Source organism: Gorilla gorilla, chromosome 2 (genome assembly GCF_029281585.2).
Source record: "Gorilla gorilla gorilla isolate KB3781 chromosome 2, NHGRI_mGorGor1-v2.1_pri, whole genome shotgun sequence".
Classification (NCBI taxonomy): Eukaryota; Metazoa; Chordata; class Mammalia; order Primates; family Hominidae; genus Gorilla; species Gorilla gorilla.
In genome coordinates, this window is record NC_086017.1 from 125,842,806 (window position 1) to 125,861,026 (window position 18,221).

An 18,221-nucleotide genomic window follows, 5' to 3' on the forward strand; every position below is an offset into this window, starting at 1 on the left:
TCCAAAGGTGCTACCAAGTCATTTAGAGAGAACATATGGTACAATTATGAGTATCAAAACTGGGAATTTATATATTTTATATATTTTAAGCCTACATAAAACATATTTACTTTTTTTCTTTTGTTGGATGAGAGATATTCTAACGCTGTTTATTTTTCCGGAAGATTCAGATTATTCAAAGTGTATTGTTATGTGTGTTAATTCAAGCACTGAGTTTAAATAATCATAACTCAACTCCCTAAAACTGAAGATTCTGTGTAAGGTTGGGCCAGTGCCCTCATTCCTAGGATCAAACCATGTAAGACCAGACAAAGGTCTCAGAGATTTTTGGGGGTTCCAGTCTTTCTCATTTGTCCATAGACATGTTAGGGAAAGGATGACATTTTCTTATAGCACTTACCCCAAATAACTAAAATCTCAACAAAAAATAGATAAAAGTGCGGATTGTAAAATAGGTGTTAATAATTCCTTAATCAAATCTTGTAACTAATGAAAAAACACTAGTTTATATGCAGAAGTAAACTGACGAAAGGATGAACAGAATAAACAAGGAGGAAAAGACACATTTTTAAATATGTAATTTAGAAACTGTCAAAAAAAGTGGGACATGTCTTATTTAACTGGTGTATGAGAAGAATGGATGCTTTTACAGGCACATAAATGCAGGTACAGAAAGGTAATAGGAGCTTTGTATTACAATGGAACTTAAACTCCTCTGGGCAGTGATCAGCTAAGATGGAACAGAGACAGTTACAATGCAATGATTAACTAGTGGACAAAGCTATTATTTACGGCAGGTATGTAAGCAATTGGGGCAGCAATGTTGGAGGCCCCTCCTCATCAAGCAGCTTTGCCAGTACAGACTGGATGCCTGGAACCAGGAAAGACACAAAAACAATAAAACCTAGAGCCAGCTAAGGGAGATTCAATGCAATCCATCTCCAAATTTTAAATATTACTGGAAATCTACACTGAAGAATGTTTTCCCTTGGGATTGGCATACACTGTGGTTATAGAATGTTGACCAACACTTACCTTTATTTATCTTACTATGCAGAGCAATATGCCTAAAATACCTACTTAGAAATTCTCATTATATTACAGAAAAAGGAGATTCTAACATTAGTTGGCAAAAATTTTTGTTGATAGGCATGAACATCATGTCATTACATGAACAGATGATTAAAGTGAGTCCATTTCACTGACAGTATATATTGTGGGTCTTTTTATTCTGAACAACCAAACAAAACAAACACACAAGAGGTCATTGTGCCTTCCCTCATTTGGTTGGCAGCTTTATCTGTAAAATATGAAAATAAAAAACTAACATGGACTACAATCCTGCATGTACCATTGGTACCTGCATAGTACCATTTCTGCATAAGATTTAATCAAATATTTTATTCATGTTCTGAAATCCTGATATTTGTGAAGATGGAAAAATACACGGGATATTTTTAACTTTCAACTTCATGATCTCCAGTAAAAGTAGAAAAATAATCATATTTCATATTATTTGGTTTTTTGAGCTAGCCAAAAAATTATTAGTATACAAGAAAAAAGGAAGTTACCACTCTTCACTTGTCTTCAGGTCTTTTAATGTAATCTCAGGAAAAAAACATATTTAACAAAAATGGAAATTATCGTGTTAAAATCTATTCCACTTCGAAAAGCTATATTCTTTCTCCCTCTCAGATAATTTTAAATATAAACCTGAAATGTTCATAACCAAATAAATCGTCTAGCAGATAACCAATCACCAAACATTAATTTTACACAATGAGGTTTCTTTAATTTCTCTCTCTCTCTCTGTCTCTCTCACAGACACACACACATTCACACAGGTTGCTAACTTGATTCTTAGTACAGTAACTTAAACTCATAACCACTCCAAAATATACTTTACCTTGATTTTGTGAATAAAAATAAATAATCTTATGGGGCAAGGCAGGGATAAAAATTAGAAGCATATTTCTAACTTTAATAGCTAATAATAAAAAGAACAGCAGAAAATTACTGAAAATTATATTGCTAAAATGTATCTGTACATGTGGCTGTGAAAACTTAGGTGCAAAAAGAATTCTTGTTAACTACCTTCAGAAAGAGCTAACGAAATATGAGGTTTAAGAGCACATCTTTAGTACTTCTGTACCTTAAAATATTGCCGAGTATTAATTTTTCATCAAGTTGTCATTTTCTCTGACATTTGGTTTTATTAATCAAGGCATTTATCATTAATTTGTAGAAAATATCGTAATTAAGCCAAATAAAATAAAATCCTTAAAAGGTTAAAATTAGAAAGCAGGTGAATTAGAACTTTGACATTACCCTGTTGACATACAGGAGCTTTCTGGAAGTATGAGAATGAAGTTTTTTTCAGTGAGTTTGGTGCCTCGATCTTGGGGCTGGCTGGTTTTTAAAAAATGTTATAAAGATTTGATTTAAACCTCTCTGACAGTTTTGACATTCAGGTGAAAGTACTGCTGCTGCATTTGGAACAATTTGCATATCCCACTGCTAAACGGAATGTTTGAGGTGTGCACTGGTGTAAAGAAATTAAAAACAAGCTATCACACATGCTTAAGTGTATCTATTCACAAAACTGATGGTTGGATCGCACCACCCCATCCCCCTCCAATGTAATCTGTGATTTACTCTTCTATAATAAATTACCCTACCATGTTAGTCTCGCTGGAAAATCTAACCATGCATGTAAGAAGCAAAGTAATTACAGCCCCCTCTTGTCTAAGAAGCCTCCTTCAATCCCTGTGAGCTCTTTATACACAATGCAGCCACACGAGTCTATTGTAAACTTCTTGCCTGAAATTCTGGACTTCTGACTATCAGTAGCCACTAAATCTCATCTGAAGAGTTTCAATGTCCCCAACAAATACAATTTTATTTCTTATAGTTAGTTGTAAAGCTCTTCCTCAGGAGAAATTGTTACTGACATTTTGACTTTAAGCCAACATGTCTGTTTAACAAAAGAACACAGTTTAAAATCATGAGTTCCAAACCAGTAAAAAAAAAAAAAAAAAAAAGGAGGACAGAGGGACATAATACATAATGAAGTAGAAGGAAGAAGAGTTAGAGCAACACCTAATAAGGCTGAAATATTCAGAAAGAGTACAAAATTTCTACTTTTTTAACTTACAATTTCATATTATTTTTAGGTATACATAGAAAAAGATATTTAATGTGTTTCAGGACAATAAAAGAAAAATAATAAAATAAAAGAAAAGTTGAGGTAGCAAATTCAAGACCTTAAATATCATAAAACAATTCAAGAAGATAAAGCCCATTCAGGAAAATACCACTGGACATTACCTTCAGCCTTCAGAGTCCCAAAGGCAATTCTTAACACTTCTTTTTATTTGTCTGTAAAAAAAGGAATACTTAAAATTAGAAATCTGCCAAGGAAAACATTTGCATTTCTATAATATCTTTATGACCCAGGTAGCTGAGTTTGTGTATGCCAACTAATATCTATAGTTTTAAAAAGAAAACTGAAAGCTAACACATTCATATGTGTACAAGTACTCAGTAAAACGTGGCCCAAATATACAATCTAAACCACTGCATATACATTTTTGAGGAGGCATAGCACGGTGTTTGCTATAGTATCATAAGAAGTTATCTTAACTCATAAGGATATTTGCATTTTTATTTTCATGTTTTCTTTTAAGAAAAGCAAATCCCAAATTGCTTTTAACCTATTTACTTGCTCATTCTTATTAACAGAGAGTTTGCAAAGTTCTATGATGTATAATGTACTGGTCATCACTGGTGAGTTTAAAAGTATGCAAAGATAAAACACAAGCCCTATTCTCAAAATAGTAGGTAAGGTTAGAGATATTTGCATAAACTCAGATAAACCAAAGAAAATAAAAAGAAAGAAATAAAGAAATAAAGATGCAAAGGGTAACATGTTCAGTATAGCTTAGTACCTAAGGCATTGACATTAAAACATGGCTTAATATTTCCTGTTTTAGCAGAAAGGCTAATAGTAGGGTCCTACCCATATTTAGATGCAAGGATGCCAAACAAATGGATGGGTTGCTTTTAAATTTCTTTAGTAAAGAATTGAAGCTGGATGGGAACAGGCAGGATGTTGAGGTTACTTTAAAGCCAATTTGGTGATTTTGACTATAGAAAGATTTAACTAAAAACAGCTCTCCTATTAAAAATTGAATTTGATGTTGTGTTCCCATTAGAAAATGATCTCTCTAAATTTGCTATGAAATCTCAATGATGACCTTGATGCCACATTTACTAATAATCTCCACAGAGATTTAGGCATCCAAAGTTTCAAAAGCAGTTTTAATAATGGAAATGCAATACCTAAACATATGCTTGATTATATAATCTAGTACATCTACAGTAAAATGCCCATTAAAATTTTAAAAATCTGAGGATTTTAATTGACTATATCATTAATATGCATGCACAGTATTTTTGCAAACAACAAACCACACTAGTAAACCAAAACAAACCTAAGGATTGGTTGCACTAATAGACAAATAGGGTCCAGAAAAGGAATCTGACAGTCCTGTTATATTTGGGGTGCATCAGCATTATTACAGTTGTTCTGCATCAGCAAACTAGGAGGGATGCTAAAAGTTAGTAACTGCTAGGAGGAGTGAGACCAGAACAATTAATGATGAAGAAACAGGATGATTAGGAACAGAAAAGAAAAAATGTTCTGATCATAGAGATAAAGTGGAGGACACCTTTGAGAAAATTAATTTGGAAACTACATGATATATTACAAAAGTTATTTTTATTAATTTATTATCTGTCTCTTCCTCTAGAATGGAAGCAACATAAGGGCAGGCACTTTGTCTGTTTCACTGTAACCCCATTTTCTTGAATAGTGCCTGCCATATACTAGGATATCAATTAATATGTACTCAGTGAATGAATGAACAGCCTAACCAATAAAACAGGCAATAAATCTGTATCTATTTACAGATGAGAAATTTAGGCTTAAAGAAATTAAATCATGTATACCAAATTAAATTGTCATTCTGCAACTACAAACTTCTACAATGCATTGTTTATTCTTCCATTCAATATTCATTCTAGCAACAGGAGAAACAGACAATAAACAAACTGTTAGACTTATAATGTCATATAATTAGTACTATGAAGTCAGATAAAACAAGATAATGACACTGAGAGTTACCTGGCCTGATATTTTAGATAGATTTGGACAGGGAAACTTCTCAAAGGACATAAGAATAATAAGAAACCTGAATCAAGTAAAGAAGACAGTCAAAACAAAAAAATCTGAAGGACTGGCTGGGTAAGGTGGCTCACACCTGTAATCCCAGCAGTTCGGGAGGCCGAGGCAGGCGGATCACCTGAGGTCAGAAGTTCAAGACCAGCCTGCTCAACATGGCGAAACCCCGTCTCTACTAAAATACAAAAAATTAGCCGGGCGTGGTGGCGGGCACCTGTAATCCCAGCTACTCAGGAGGCTGAGGCAGGAGAATTGCTTGATCCCAAGAGGTGGAGGTTGCAGTGAGCCAAGATCGCGCCACTGCCCTTCAGCCTGGGCGATAAGAGCAAAACTCTGCCTCAAAAAAAAAAAAAAAAAAAAAATCTGAAGGACCATTTGAATTGTTTTAGGATTAAATAATACATATTTCCTTGCCTAGTATAATGGCCAGCATATACCAAACAGTGTACTCAATACTTTTTATTATATTGCTAATATTTTTATAAATTATAAGTTTCCCCACTAGATTACATTGTCAAAGGCATTTACTGTTATTTTCCTTAAAGTTTCTTAAATAGTGCCTAGCAAGAGCTCAAAAAACACTTAGAGAACAAAAATAGAAAGACACAATTTTCAGTTCATTAATTAGAAAATAAACAGACTACATGAATATGAAAAAGTCACCATCTTTCATATGCCTGAATCAATCTAACTCTGTTAAATCAATTTCACATAATATTTCACCTTTCCTAAATTAAAAAAAAAAAGAAAAAGGGGAAAATATATTAAATGGCTAGGTCCAAGAAGTCATAGATAACAAAAGAATAAGAAAGAATCAGAAGAAAATTAAGTTATTAACATGAGGCCACTCTCCTTACTATTTACATGCTGTCTGACTCCATCAGATTAACACATTTTTCCAGTGCAGGGACATTGCTACACAGATATCTGATTCATTTATGTATTCCTAATGCAAGCACAAGCCTTGTTATATAACAAATATTCAAAAAAATCTTTGTTGTACTGAAATGAACTAAAATGATTTTTAGTAGTTTTGACGCTTTAAAGCTAGCTCAAAACAATAACAACAAACCAGGGGACTGACAAACTTAAAAAACAAATTTAAACAAGAAAACATCAAGCATTAGGTTTGAGTCCTATAGCAAAGAAGCAGAGAACAAGGTAGGTTCTTTCCAAAGAGTGAAATATAAGTGACAGTGTGATATTGGCATTGGAAGAGATAGATCAGTAGAAGAGGCCAGGGGAACTTAGGTATGGGGTAAATGTTACAAGTTAACATTTCCATGAACAATGTTAAGATAGCTGACTGATTACCTGTGGAAAAATAAATTCTGTTCTCCAATTCTTATCAGTACTAAAATATAAATCAGGTCAATAAAACTCAATAAAATATATAAAACAATCAAGGACCTCTAAGAAAATACATATGTATAATTTTCTGAACTCCAACGTGGGAAGGACTTTTAAAGTACATACACAGTGGTATATAATATAAGCATAAAGATTTATGATGTTTACTACTTAAAATTAAAAATTTTAGCCTGGGCAACATGGTGAAACCCTGTCTCCACAAAAAGTACAAAAATTAGTTGGACATGGTGGTGCACAACTGTAGTCCCAGCTACTCAGGAGGCTGAGGTGGGAGGATCACCTGAGCCTGGAGAGGTCAAGGCTACAGTGAGCCATGATCCTGCCACTGTACTCCAGTATGGGCAAGAGAACAAGACCCAGTCTCAAAAAAAAAAAAAAAAGTGTAAGGCAAAAAACATCTTTAACAAAATTCAAAATTAAGAGGCCAACAAAAAATAAATATTTTTAAAGTGTATAATGTTCATTGGGTTAAGAGTCTTTATAAATAAATAAACATATTATTCTACTTTTGAAAATGAGCAAAATACATGAATAGGCAATTCACAATAGAATTGTGAGTTCTCTTCTAAAATATGGAATGCATTTATAAATATATTTAAACATATATAAAATATATTTTAAACTATATATAAAATAGTAATACTTATTACTATTTATTATTAAATAATATTATTATTTCTAAATAATACCTATAAGTAATAAGGTGAAATAAGAAGCTAAAATACATATGAAATAATATTAATCTGCAATAGCAATGAAAGAAATGCAAATTAACTAAAATATTCTAGAATAGTGAACTGGTTAGATAAATTATATGTAATAGGATATTAAGTGTTCATTAGACATGGCAAGTGAAAATATATAATACATCATTAAGCTTAGAAAACAGGTTATAAAATGGTAATAATGATAACATACCATACCAATATTTAATAATTTTTCTCTATATAATATAAATACAGACTATGCACAACTTTTGGTTATGTGCATATGTAAGTATAGATCTGTATGTACCAGGTGTGTGTGTGTTTGTGTGTGTGTGCTTGTGTGTGTATTAGAAAAAGTATGTATGTGACTGTAAAAAACTTAAACTACATTATTCTTTGAATTTGTCTTAAGATTATGACAGTTTTTTTCTTCTTAGAATTTGTTTTCAAATTTTCTGTAATAAAAACAAATTACTTTTTATAAACATAAAAAGCACTAAAGAAGGCACCTAGTTTATGTTTCAGGAAAGAAAAATTTAATGTTATATTATTAGAATTCCTGAATGTTAAGAAAGACATTTGAAAATGTCTATCTGTCATTTTTGGTGAAACCTTTTTAACTGCATAGATTTTTTTACAGAAAAAAATGTAAGGAAGGAAAGGAGAAAGGGCAGGTATCGTGAGGAAGGGAAGAGAACAACAAAGAAAGAAAAATAGGATTTATAAAGATAACAGCAACTACTCAGAATGGTATCTATTAGGTTCCTAGCAACCAAATTTTAACTGGTAACATCTCTAATTAAACTTTCAAAGAAAAGCACAGCCTGGAATGTAGAAAACTTAAGTTGGAGGTTACATTTATACTGTGAACATACTTTTACAAGAGAAAATAGATAAAATGTTCACCGATTTCAATGATAGGACTACTGTAAAAAGAGAGACAAAATACGCCATGAGAACATAAGATGCTCCAAATCAGTTTTGGAAGTAGGAGTAGTATAAATTTCAATTAAGTAAAAGTTTAAAGTAAGCAAATTTTAAGTAGCTATAAAATCATGCTGTTCATTCCCATATAAGAAATGTTTTTCAATCCATAGTCCTTAACATGTCATTCAAAACATATGACCCTACAACATATGAACTATGACTTCTGGTTAATTGTTTCAATGGACATTATTTTGTATAAGGCCTTCCCAATGAGTACAAAATGAATAGAAACTGTTAAAGACCATTATCTATTAATAATTATAGCAAACAAGTCTTCATTAAATAAAAATTTAAACATAAGGTTTAATTGTATTTTATTTTAAAAGGCAAATGATAGCCAATTGATCATCCTGAAAGATCATAAAGAACCTGTACAGTTCCATCGTCAAGAAGACAAGGATACATTCCTTCAAAGACTGGAAAAGCCTTAATTTCAGTTCATCCATAATCATGCATCCTAAGGTGGAGGTATTCATTTTGGATTTGGATATATTATTAGAGTTTTTAAAACACCAGGGAAATCTGGTAAGTTCTATGGTATATTCTCAAAGAACATTTCATAAGATTGGTCTGGCTAAACCCCATACTAAAGCCATCTGAAATGAAGTCAAATTCCATGGAGCTGGAGCTCGAGAGCAACAACAAAAGACCATTCACTGACTCAGTTATACTTGCTCTTAGGTATTTCAGGTTCGCTTCTAAATAGGGGGAAAAAGCACAGAAAGATTAGGTACTAAATACTGTTTTTAACTCTAAAATACGATCAATTTTTTTCTTTACTTGTCTGTTTTAAAGTAACCCGAGCCCTTCCTTTTATTATGTGAAGCTTCATTCTGTTTTTTTATTTCCCAAGAGCAGAATGCCTTAAATAAATTCTTAAAAACCAACACATCAACAAATAAATAAATTAAAACTCAATGACTATAAAAAGTACACCATCTAACCTGCTTAATTATTAACAGGTAAACACAATGCACTTCTAAATTATTTACTTAATCCCCTTCAACTAAAAACTTTAAAGTTTTTGGGCTTGAAATGTATATCCTTTCTAAGGATCCATAAAACAATTATTTAAAAATCTTCTATTTAGCCATTTTAGTAAAAGCAATTTTAAAATACCAAGGTAAATATGCACTTAAACATTTACATAAGTTCATAAAAATAGAAGACTTTTTTTAAATTTCAGAGGTCAGTAAAATTATTTTTCTTCCAGCTTTCCCTAGTCTTCTGTCAGATATTTCACTCCACCATGAGCAGAAATATTCAGTACTAAATTATATTAGATTGATATAATAGTTTTGAAGTAAGCATTTATAGAATACTTATTCCTGAGTATACCATAAGAAATGTATAATTATGAAACTATAAAAATATTAATAGTTTTGAAACTTCAAGAAAAAAAGAATGAATAAATTTAAAAATTACCATTTTCTCCAGATAAGACTGGACTATTTTCACCAGCGTAGCTAATCACTGAAGAAAGATTGCTGCTTGATGCAAGTAACCACTGATTACCTGAAATGTTGGTTAGTTAAATGTTCTGGTTAGCTAAGGGTTCTAGGGGGAAAAGTGTTTTTGTTTTTAGATCATTTTAACTAAAAATATAAGATGTTCTAGTAGATTTCTCTGCCTTAGTAAATAGGGAATTATAATTTTATCTTTCACTTAAAATGAAAAAATTATGTTGCCTTAGAGGATGGCTCTTGAACTTTTGGGAAGTCAGAAGGGCCTCTGAGACGATGATAAAAAGACCAAGAATCTTTTTTCTCTAGAAAAGTGCATATGATCACGAAATTTTGTATGAAATTTCCAGGGGTCCAGAGACCCAATAAAAACCCCTTGCTTTCTAATTTTACAGAATTCTAAATAATTAGACATAAGAGATTGCACTCATACAGTAACCCCCAGGACAAAAGGAGAATGTTTGAAGTTCCTTCGGAAGACAGGCCTAATAATGAGCTATTTTGTTATGATTTGTAACCTTTCTTCTAAAAGGGGTGTGTAAAAACAATTCTTGTTAATTTAGTCTTGGTTAAAGGTTAAATATGTTTCCTTTAAGGACAATTGCATTACAAGGTATTTGAGCTTTGAAACAAAATAGTGCTGCTTTAAAATCATTCCACATTTTAGAAGTGACAACAATTTTCTTCCTATATTTTTGTAACAATAGAAGGCAGAGTCAAAGAGAAAGCTATTTAATTTTCATCTTTACTTCTAAAGATTAACAGATAATAGCAAATACATGAGCAGTCCCCATATTCAGGTTCTGTTCAAAGCGCTTTTATTTGTATTTACTTATTTAAACCTAACAAAAACTCTAGGAGGTAGGTAATATCATCATACCCACTTTATCAATGTGTAAACTAAGGAATAGAGGGAGTAAGTAATTTGCCAAAGGACACCCTTTTACTGAGTGGCAGAACCAGGATTTATGCCCCCGTCAATCTGGTTGCAGAGTTCGGATTCCTACAGACCATGTTCCATTTCCAGCTTTAATCTTTCATGAGTTCTTCAATCTTTCATGAGTTGATGGTTTTTCTTGTGTGTTATTATATTTAACACAAGTCTACCTCTTCACTACCATGCAAGGAACTTTCATACTGGTTTTCCCAGAAAAATTCATTTGGTGAATTGTTCATAAGATGCTGACAAAACTGGCCCCACCTTTGTGCAGCTGGCAGTTTTATACCATAGTAAATTTCCCAGAGTCAATGCCAAAAATTAAAAAACTAAGGTACCACCAGCTAGTAAATGTGGAATTATACAATAAAAGCTGACCTCTCATTTCCTTTTTGGAAATAGTTTTCATGGGATAAATATGTGAATGATTATATTCCAAAGGCAACCAAGACAACAGTATAAACGGGCAATAGTATCATAATAACTTCTCAAAGGCAGGATTGTCTGCTATTCCTAATTCATCTGATGAGAGGTACACCAGTCGATACAACTTTTAATTTGTAGTCCTAAATCGTTTCTATGAAATAACATGTCAAAGTAAAATGCATACTTAGTGAGGGCCAGCAAGGGGCCAAATTTGCAGTACGACTATTTTCTTGAAATATCCTCTTGGCAGATTGCTACCGAAGACAGCAACCAATTTGTAATGCAGGATTTGCTTTTAGTGTACCAATCTTTATACATTGAGTAATTTCATGAAGAGAAAACGCTGACTTAAAAAATAAATAAAATAAATAAATCCCATCCTTATGGTTTGCACAGAACAGGTTTTAGTTATAAATTCATTCCATTTAATTTTTATTGAATTACTCCCTAAAATAAATGCAAACAGGCAGGTACCAGTGAGACACAAGCATAAAAGGGCACAATAAAGCAGAATGTTCAAAGTCCTGTGGGTACATGTGCACAATGCGCAGTTTAGTTACATATGTATACATGTGCCTTGTTGGTGTGCTGCACCCAGTAACTCGTCATTTTTTAAAAATCTTTGTCCTTTTCTCAAATCCTCCCTCCAAAGTCCAAAGTTTTTTTTTACATTAGACCTATAGACTTTTATGAAGAAATTCATTTCAATGCAGCCAGGCTAGGCTGGGAATGAGAACCTGGTTTAATATAAAAGTATGCCTGGAATAAAATATCATCCTTTGCCCCTATCTATCTCTATATCATCCTACACACCATAATAAAACAAATATTTGGAAATCATCTAGCTATTTCCTATAATAATTCCTAATGATTTACAGTATCAAGTCCTATATACTTGGTTTTCAAATTCCTCCATAATCTAGTTCCATTATATATCCTAATTCCAAATAATGCAGAAATTATATTGTCTCACCCAATGAAATAAGATTTTAAATAAATATACATTGTTTCAGCAAACAATTATTGGGTCTACAATGTGTCATGCAATGTTCATGTAGCTGAAATATTTTCACATATATATCAGGCTTTTCCTATGCCCTCAACATGTCCTTCATGATATCCTTCCTATATAGTTCAGCATGAGGTATTCGTCTCTACTCTGTCAATTTCTGTTAAATTCACAGTGAACTCAAATTAATTTTAACTCGAGAAATGCCAGTTAGAGAAATTAAAGTATGATATATAATTACACCGAGGAACCAGATTTAGAACCGGAGAAGCATTGTTTCTCAAGGCCGTTCTTGTCTTCATATTTCATGGTCAAAGGTCAATGTTGAAAAAGCTGATGAAAGCTAACAGTAAAACTCTCAAGTCTGTACCCAAGCAAAGCACCTGATCAGTATCTGATCCAAGCAAGTCAAAAAAGGAAAGAAGTTTGTGTGTAACTTTTGGCTTTAGACTGATATGAAAGGCTTCATCCTTTCAATTAAGGCATAGACTTTTGCCTATCTGTGATATAAAATATATTAACAGCTACAGACTAGGAATTTTTACATTTAAGCCAAAATACAGCCAACAGAGTTTAAATTTTAAGTAATTTGTTAAACTAAATTAACTGAATTTTCAATTATAGGTTTTAAATGCTTAGAAATTTTCCATACGTTTGTTATAGACCTCTTGTTATTTTCTAGTTTCAAAAATGTGTCTTTGCATAAACTCATGGTTTTCAGGTTTTTCACAACTGCTTCAATAAGCATTACAGTAATGCTTTTTAAAATGAAACGATTTCCTTTGCTATATTATTGCCCAGTTGACTTTCTTATCCAAAGCCAGTTTTGCTCTCTGAATTTACTTTTTTCTTTCTTCTCCCCAAAGGTGTATTGATATGATACATACTCCTTCCATTTCCTGGTTTAATTTGTACATGCCATCCTCCCACATCATAATCCAGTCCATCTACCAACAACTTATTTTTCTTCTGTGAGACTGGCATTGATGATGGAGATCACAGGGTTTAGGATGTCTCTTTTCAGTTATTGAGCCTGGCCCATTCCCAGTCCTAATCTTTTTCTTGTTAAAAATCAATTATACATATATATATTTTTATTATACTTTAAGTTTTAGGGTACATGTGCACAACACGCAGTTTAGATACATATGTATACATGTGCCTTGTTGGTGTGCTGCACCCAGTAACTCGTCATTTTTTAAAAATCTTTGTCCTTTTCTCAAATCCTCCCTCCAACAACAGGAGACAGCTTTCTTTAAATGTCCCTGCTCCGTCACCATTTTCTGTGAACAAGTCTCTGCTCCATCAGGATGCACAACAACTACCCAGACCCATGTAGTGACATTCCAAATAAGCTTCTCTTTGGTCTTGGAGCCAAAGAACCAAGTCCTAATTCCCAGTTTCTCCCAAACTTTCACTATCTCAGTGTATTCTCTCTTCTCACTCTTATTTCTATCAAGACACCTATGAATGGCCTTCTCTTTCATTGAACAACAGTTGATTCAGATACAATCAATTCAATAACTCTCATTTTAGATCAGAAACATACATTTATGTTTAGAAAAGACTAATCAATTGAGTACCTAAGAAAACAAACAAGGAGCTAATTTAATGTCCTGTTCCCAAGAGCACTCTCACACAGACACAAAAACAAACATACACTCACACATCCCTACACACCAACTGTTTTACTAAAATCCAGCCACACTACCTTTTTTGTCTTCCTTCATCAGGCCATGCTTGTTTGGGGCTTTTGAACAAGCTTTTCTACAAGGCTCTTCTCCCAGATCATTTCTTGATGGCTTCCCCTTCTCATCATTCAGTCCTCAACTCAAATGGCACGTGGTTACTCTTTACCCCACTATCCACCCTATCTGACCCAAGTCACTTTTGATCCCACTGCCCAGATTTCTTTTCTTCACAGGATATCACTATCTGCAACTATTTTACTTATTTATAAACTGACTCATTGTCGATTTTCCTACATTAAGGAGGCTATCTGTCTTATTCTCTGCCAAATCACTTGCCCCTAGGTGTCATGCCTGGCACATAGTAAGCACTGATAGATCTCAGTAACGAATAAAATGAATTTACAGAAATCGTTAGCCATAAATAGTTTTCAAGTGCTTACAATGTGCAAGGTAATTCTTTTTTCAGTTGAATCCTAGGCTGAAAAATGCTCTGTCTCTCAGCATTAATGGGGCACAGTAAGTCCATTTAAGAGATAGGTCCAAGATCAAGTGGATGAAGCTTATTTTGAAAAAGTTCTAAACAAAATATATTCCTACCACATTAGACCTAAAATGTATTAACACATAAGACTAACAACAATGTTCTTTTCACCTATTGTTTCCTTCACACTTCCCCATTAACCTTTTGATATGTCATTTTGTCCTTTTATGATGTCAAGAACAATTGAATGGAACTGAATGAAAGTAGTTACAATGACACATACCCAATTTGGGACCTTTACTGCCAAAATAGATGGGTCAAAATGATGAAACATGGGAAGATTCGGGGTGAGACCAAACCCTGAATCTTTACATGTTCACTCCCTCCCACATTCATACAATGTACAAATATCCTGACTATACCTAGCCTTGACAAGAGTTCTAATGCCTCTACAGGTGAAAACATTCATTCATTTAAACCAGGACCTTTATCTATAAAGTGCCAAATAATAAATATTTTAGCCTTTGCAGGTCATAAAGTTTCTCTTTCAACTACTCAACTCTGCTACTATAGTCTGAAAGCAGCCATAAGCAATAAACATATAAACAAATGACCATGGCTGTACTCCAATAAAACTTTGTTTACAGAAGGGGGTGGGATGCATTTGGCAAACCCTGATCTAACCCATCAGTGAAGCCTCCAAAGTTTATATATGGGGAGATTTAGCAAGAAAATTTGATCAGAAAGTGTGTTAGGAGGACTTGCGTTAGAATCTGCTTTTCTGTGATACACATTTTGCTTTTATATGAAATATATGTGTATGGGGGGGTTGGAAAAGATTACGGGAAAACTGAACCCCTCAGGTCACTCTTATCACTGCCGCCTAATCCTGCAATCCATTTGAGGGTGTTCTTGGCATTACATTTTGGCCTTCTATAGATTCATCAGCTTTCTCTGCATATTTTATCCATCAGATTATTTATATCGTAATTCTACAATTATTTTTGAAAAGCTACAACAAACACTTGGTTGAAGTTCAAAATATACATTCCCTTTAACCATGCTAATTCTGCATTCTATTTCAAACATTATTAATTTTGTCAGGCAAGATTTGTTTATAATGAACTCATTTTTTTCATCGCTCATGATTCCTTTGTCTTCAAGATGTTTACTGATTTCTCTTACAATGTTTTATGAGAATGTTGTCAGATACCCTGTAAGCCATTTAACATTACATTTACATCTATTATAACAATTCTTTCTCCCTCAAAATCTTTTAGGTCTTCTAAATTTCCCAATTGGAATATACTTTTATCCAAAGTATAATAAATACACCTTTACCTGTTTCTGGTTGATAGCTATTTTCAAAAGGTATTTTAAACACATTATATGTTTTTCAAAATTGTGTTTTAACACCAAAACAGCCACACAATTAAACTAAAATTTAGTAAAGATTCTAAATGATAACACACTGTCACAAGATATATTACATATTAATTAGCAATGTTATCATTTTCTATTCTCCATCTTATAGTTTCTGTAATAAATCCTACTGCCAATCAGCTTTCATTATCAGCCCTTCTAATCATGATAACCAATAAACTGTACTCTATGCTTCTGACATCCAATTCTGCTTTATCTATTCTGGCTATAGTGTCAAAATATTTTTGTAGCTTCAACTAGGGTTTGACAAAAATGCTAAAACTATAAAATCTAAATATAAAGTTTACCATTAAATTATATCAGCACGTCATACAACCATGATTTTTAAAATAAAATGAGAAAATACATAAAGTAAGATTTTAGATAACATGATAAAGTCTGCTTCAGTTTGATTCAGTATTCAATAAATAAAACCACTTGAGAATCCCAGTAAAAGTAAACCTTGAGATAGTTGAAATATCCATTTTAAATAACGGGAACTTTTAGGTAATTGTCTGTATGAAACAAGAATCAGGCTTTTGAGGTCATAAAATGCTTGACCTTCCCAGGTACAATGAATGCAGAAAGCTTACTACTAAGTTACACAATAGGGGTAAGACTGTTGAATCTATCTGAAAAATTACATTTTCAAAAGCTCCACAAAGTAACTGATTCATTAAAGAAATAATTGGAAAGATTCTTTCTCTTTCCTCATATGAAGGAGAAATCACAAAACATTGCAATATTTTCAAAAGAGGATGAAGTGCTCACATTTCACTTGTGAGGTTTCAACAGCTTTATTACCTATGCTCTTGCTGTTTGTTCAGCATGCTGAAGAAAAGTATTTCCAAAATAACATAGGTTTGCTAATCCTTGGTTCCTGATAATATCACATGATAGGATAGGAGCTTTCAAACACAATCAAGCTGACAGCCACTTGCTCTGTACTCAGAGGGACCAATTTCTCCCTGTAGACATGAATACAGCACAAATAATAAAGTGCCAAAAGTTGAGTGTAAGTGCAAACCCTTCAACATCACTCAGGTATCAGCAAAAAGTACCTGTTTAGCTACATGTAAAAGAAGTCAGGTACAACATGTTGAAAGGGAGGGAAGATTAGAATTGAAATAATTTATCTGCCTCTGCTAGTTTATCTGCATCACTGCAAAGAATTAAACCAACCTTGCCAAAGATAAGTCTTGTCTAGGTACAAACTGTCTTATCAATGCCATCTCATCTACTCCCTCGTCTTCTTTTTTTTTCTTTTTTTGAAAGAAACTTTTTATTTATTGTTTTTTTCACATTGCAAGTGATGATATCCAGTTTCTTTTTTTTTTTTTTTTAATTATGCTTTAAGTTCTAGGGTACATGTGCACAATGTGCAGGTTTGCTACATATGTATACATGTACCATGTTGGTGTGCTGCACCCATTAACTCGTCATTTACATTAGGTATATCTCCTAATGCTACCCCTCCCTTCCCCCTCCCCCAACCCCATGACAGGCCCCGGGGTGTGATGTTCCCCTTCCGGTGTCCAAGTGTTCTCATTGTTCAATTCCCCACCTAAGAGTGAGAACATGCAGTGATTGGTTTTTTGTCCTTGTGATAGTTTGCTGAGAATGATGGTTTCCAGCTTCATCCATGTCCCTAAAAAGGACATGATCTCATCCTTTTTTATGGCTGCATAGTATTCCATGGTGTATATGTGTCACATTTTCTTAATCCAGTCTATCATTGTTGGACATTTGGGTTGATTCCAAGTCTTTGCTATTGTGAATAGTGCCACAATAAACATACGTGTGCATGTGTCTTTACAGCAGCATGATTTATAATCCTTTGGGTATATATTCAGTAATGAGATGGCTGGGACAAATGGTATTTCTAGTTCTAGATCCTTGAGGAATTGCCAGACTGTCTTCCACAATGGTTGAACTAGTTAACAGTCCCACCAACAGTGTAAAAGTGTTCCTATTTCTCCACATCCTCTCCAGCACCTGTTGTTTCCTGACTTTTTAATGATCGCCATTCTAATTGGTGTGAGATGGTGTCTCATTGCGGTTTTGATTTGCATTTCTCTGATGGCCAGTGATGATGAGCATTTTTTCATGTCTCTGTTGGCTGCATAAATGTCTTCTTTTGAGAAGTGTCTGTTCACATCCTTCGCCCAGTTTTTGATGGAGTTGTTTGTTTTTTTCTTGTAAATTTGTTTGAGTTCTTTGTAGATTCTGGGTATTAGCCCTTTGTCAGAAGAGTAGATTGCAAAAATTTTCTCCCATTCTGTAGGTTGCCTGTTCACTCTGATGGTAGTTTCTTTTGCTGTGCAGAAGCTCTTTAGTTTAATTAGATCCCATTTGTTAATTTTGGCTTTTGTTGCCATTGCTTTTGGTGTTTTAGACATGAAGTCCTTGCCCATGCCTATGTGCTGAATGGTATTGCCTAGGTTTTCTTCTAGGGTTTTTATGGTTTCAGGTCTAACATTGAAGT

General features: G+C 33.3%; 1 protein-coding gene across 39 annotated transcripts in view; it reads right to left on the reverse strand.

The window, feature by feature from the left end:
* The window catches only part of ZBTB20 (zinc finger and BTB domain containing 20), an 838,196-nt gene that overhangs the window by 661,755 nt on the left and 158,220 nt on the right, over positions 1 to 18,221 (reverse strand). For all 39 annotated transcript variants that reach the window (XM_055381701.2, XM_063704061.1, XM_055381680.2 and 36 more), the window contains one exon: positions 3,328 to 3,378. The gene's annotated coding sequence lies outside the window, so the exon portion shown is untranslated. The remainder of the gene's footprint in view (positions 1 to 3,327; positions 3,379 to 18,221) is intronic.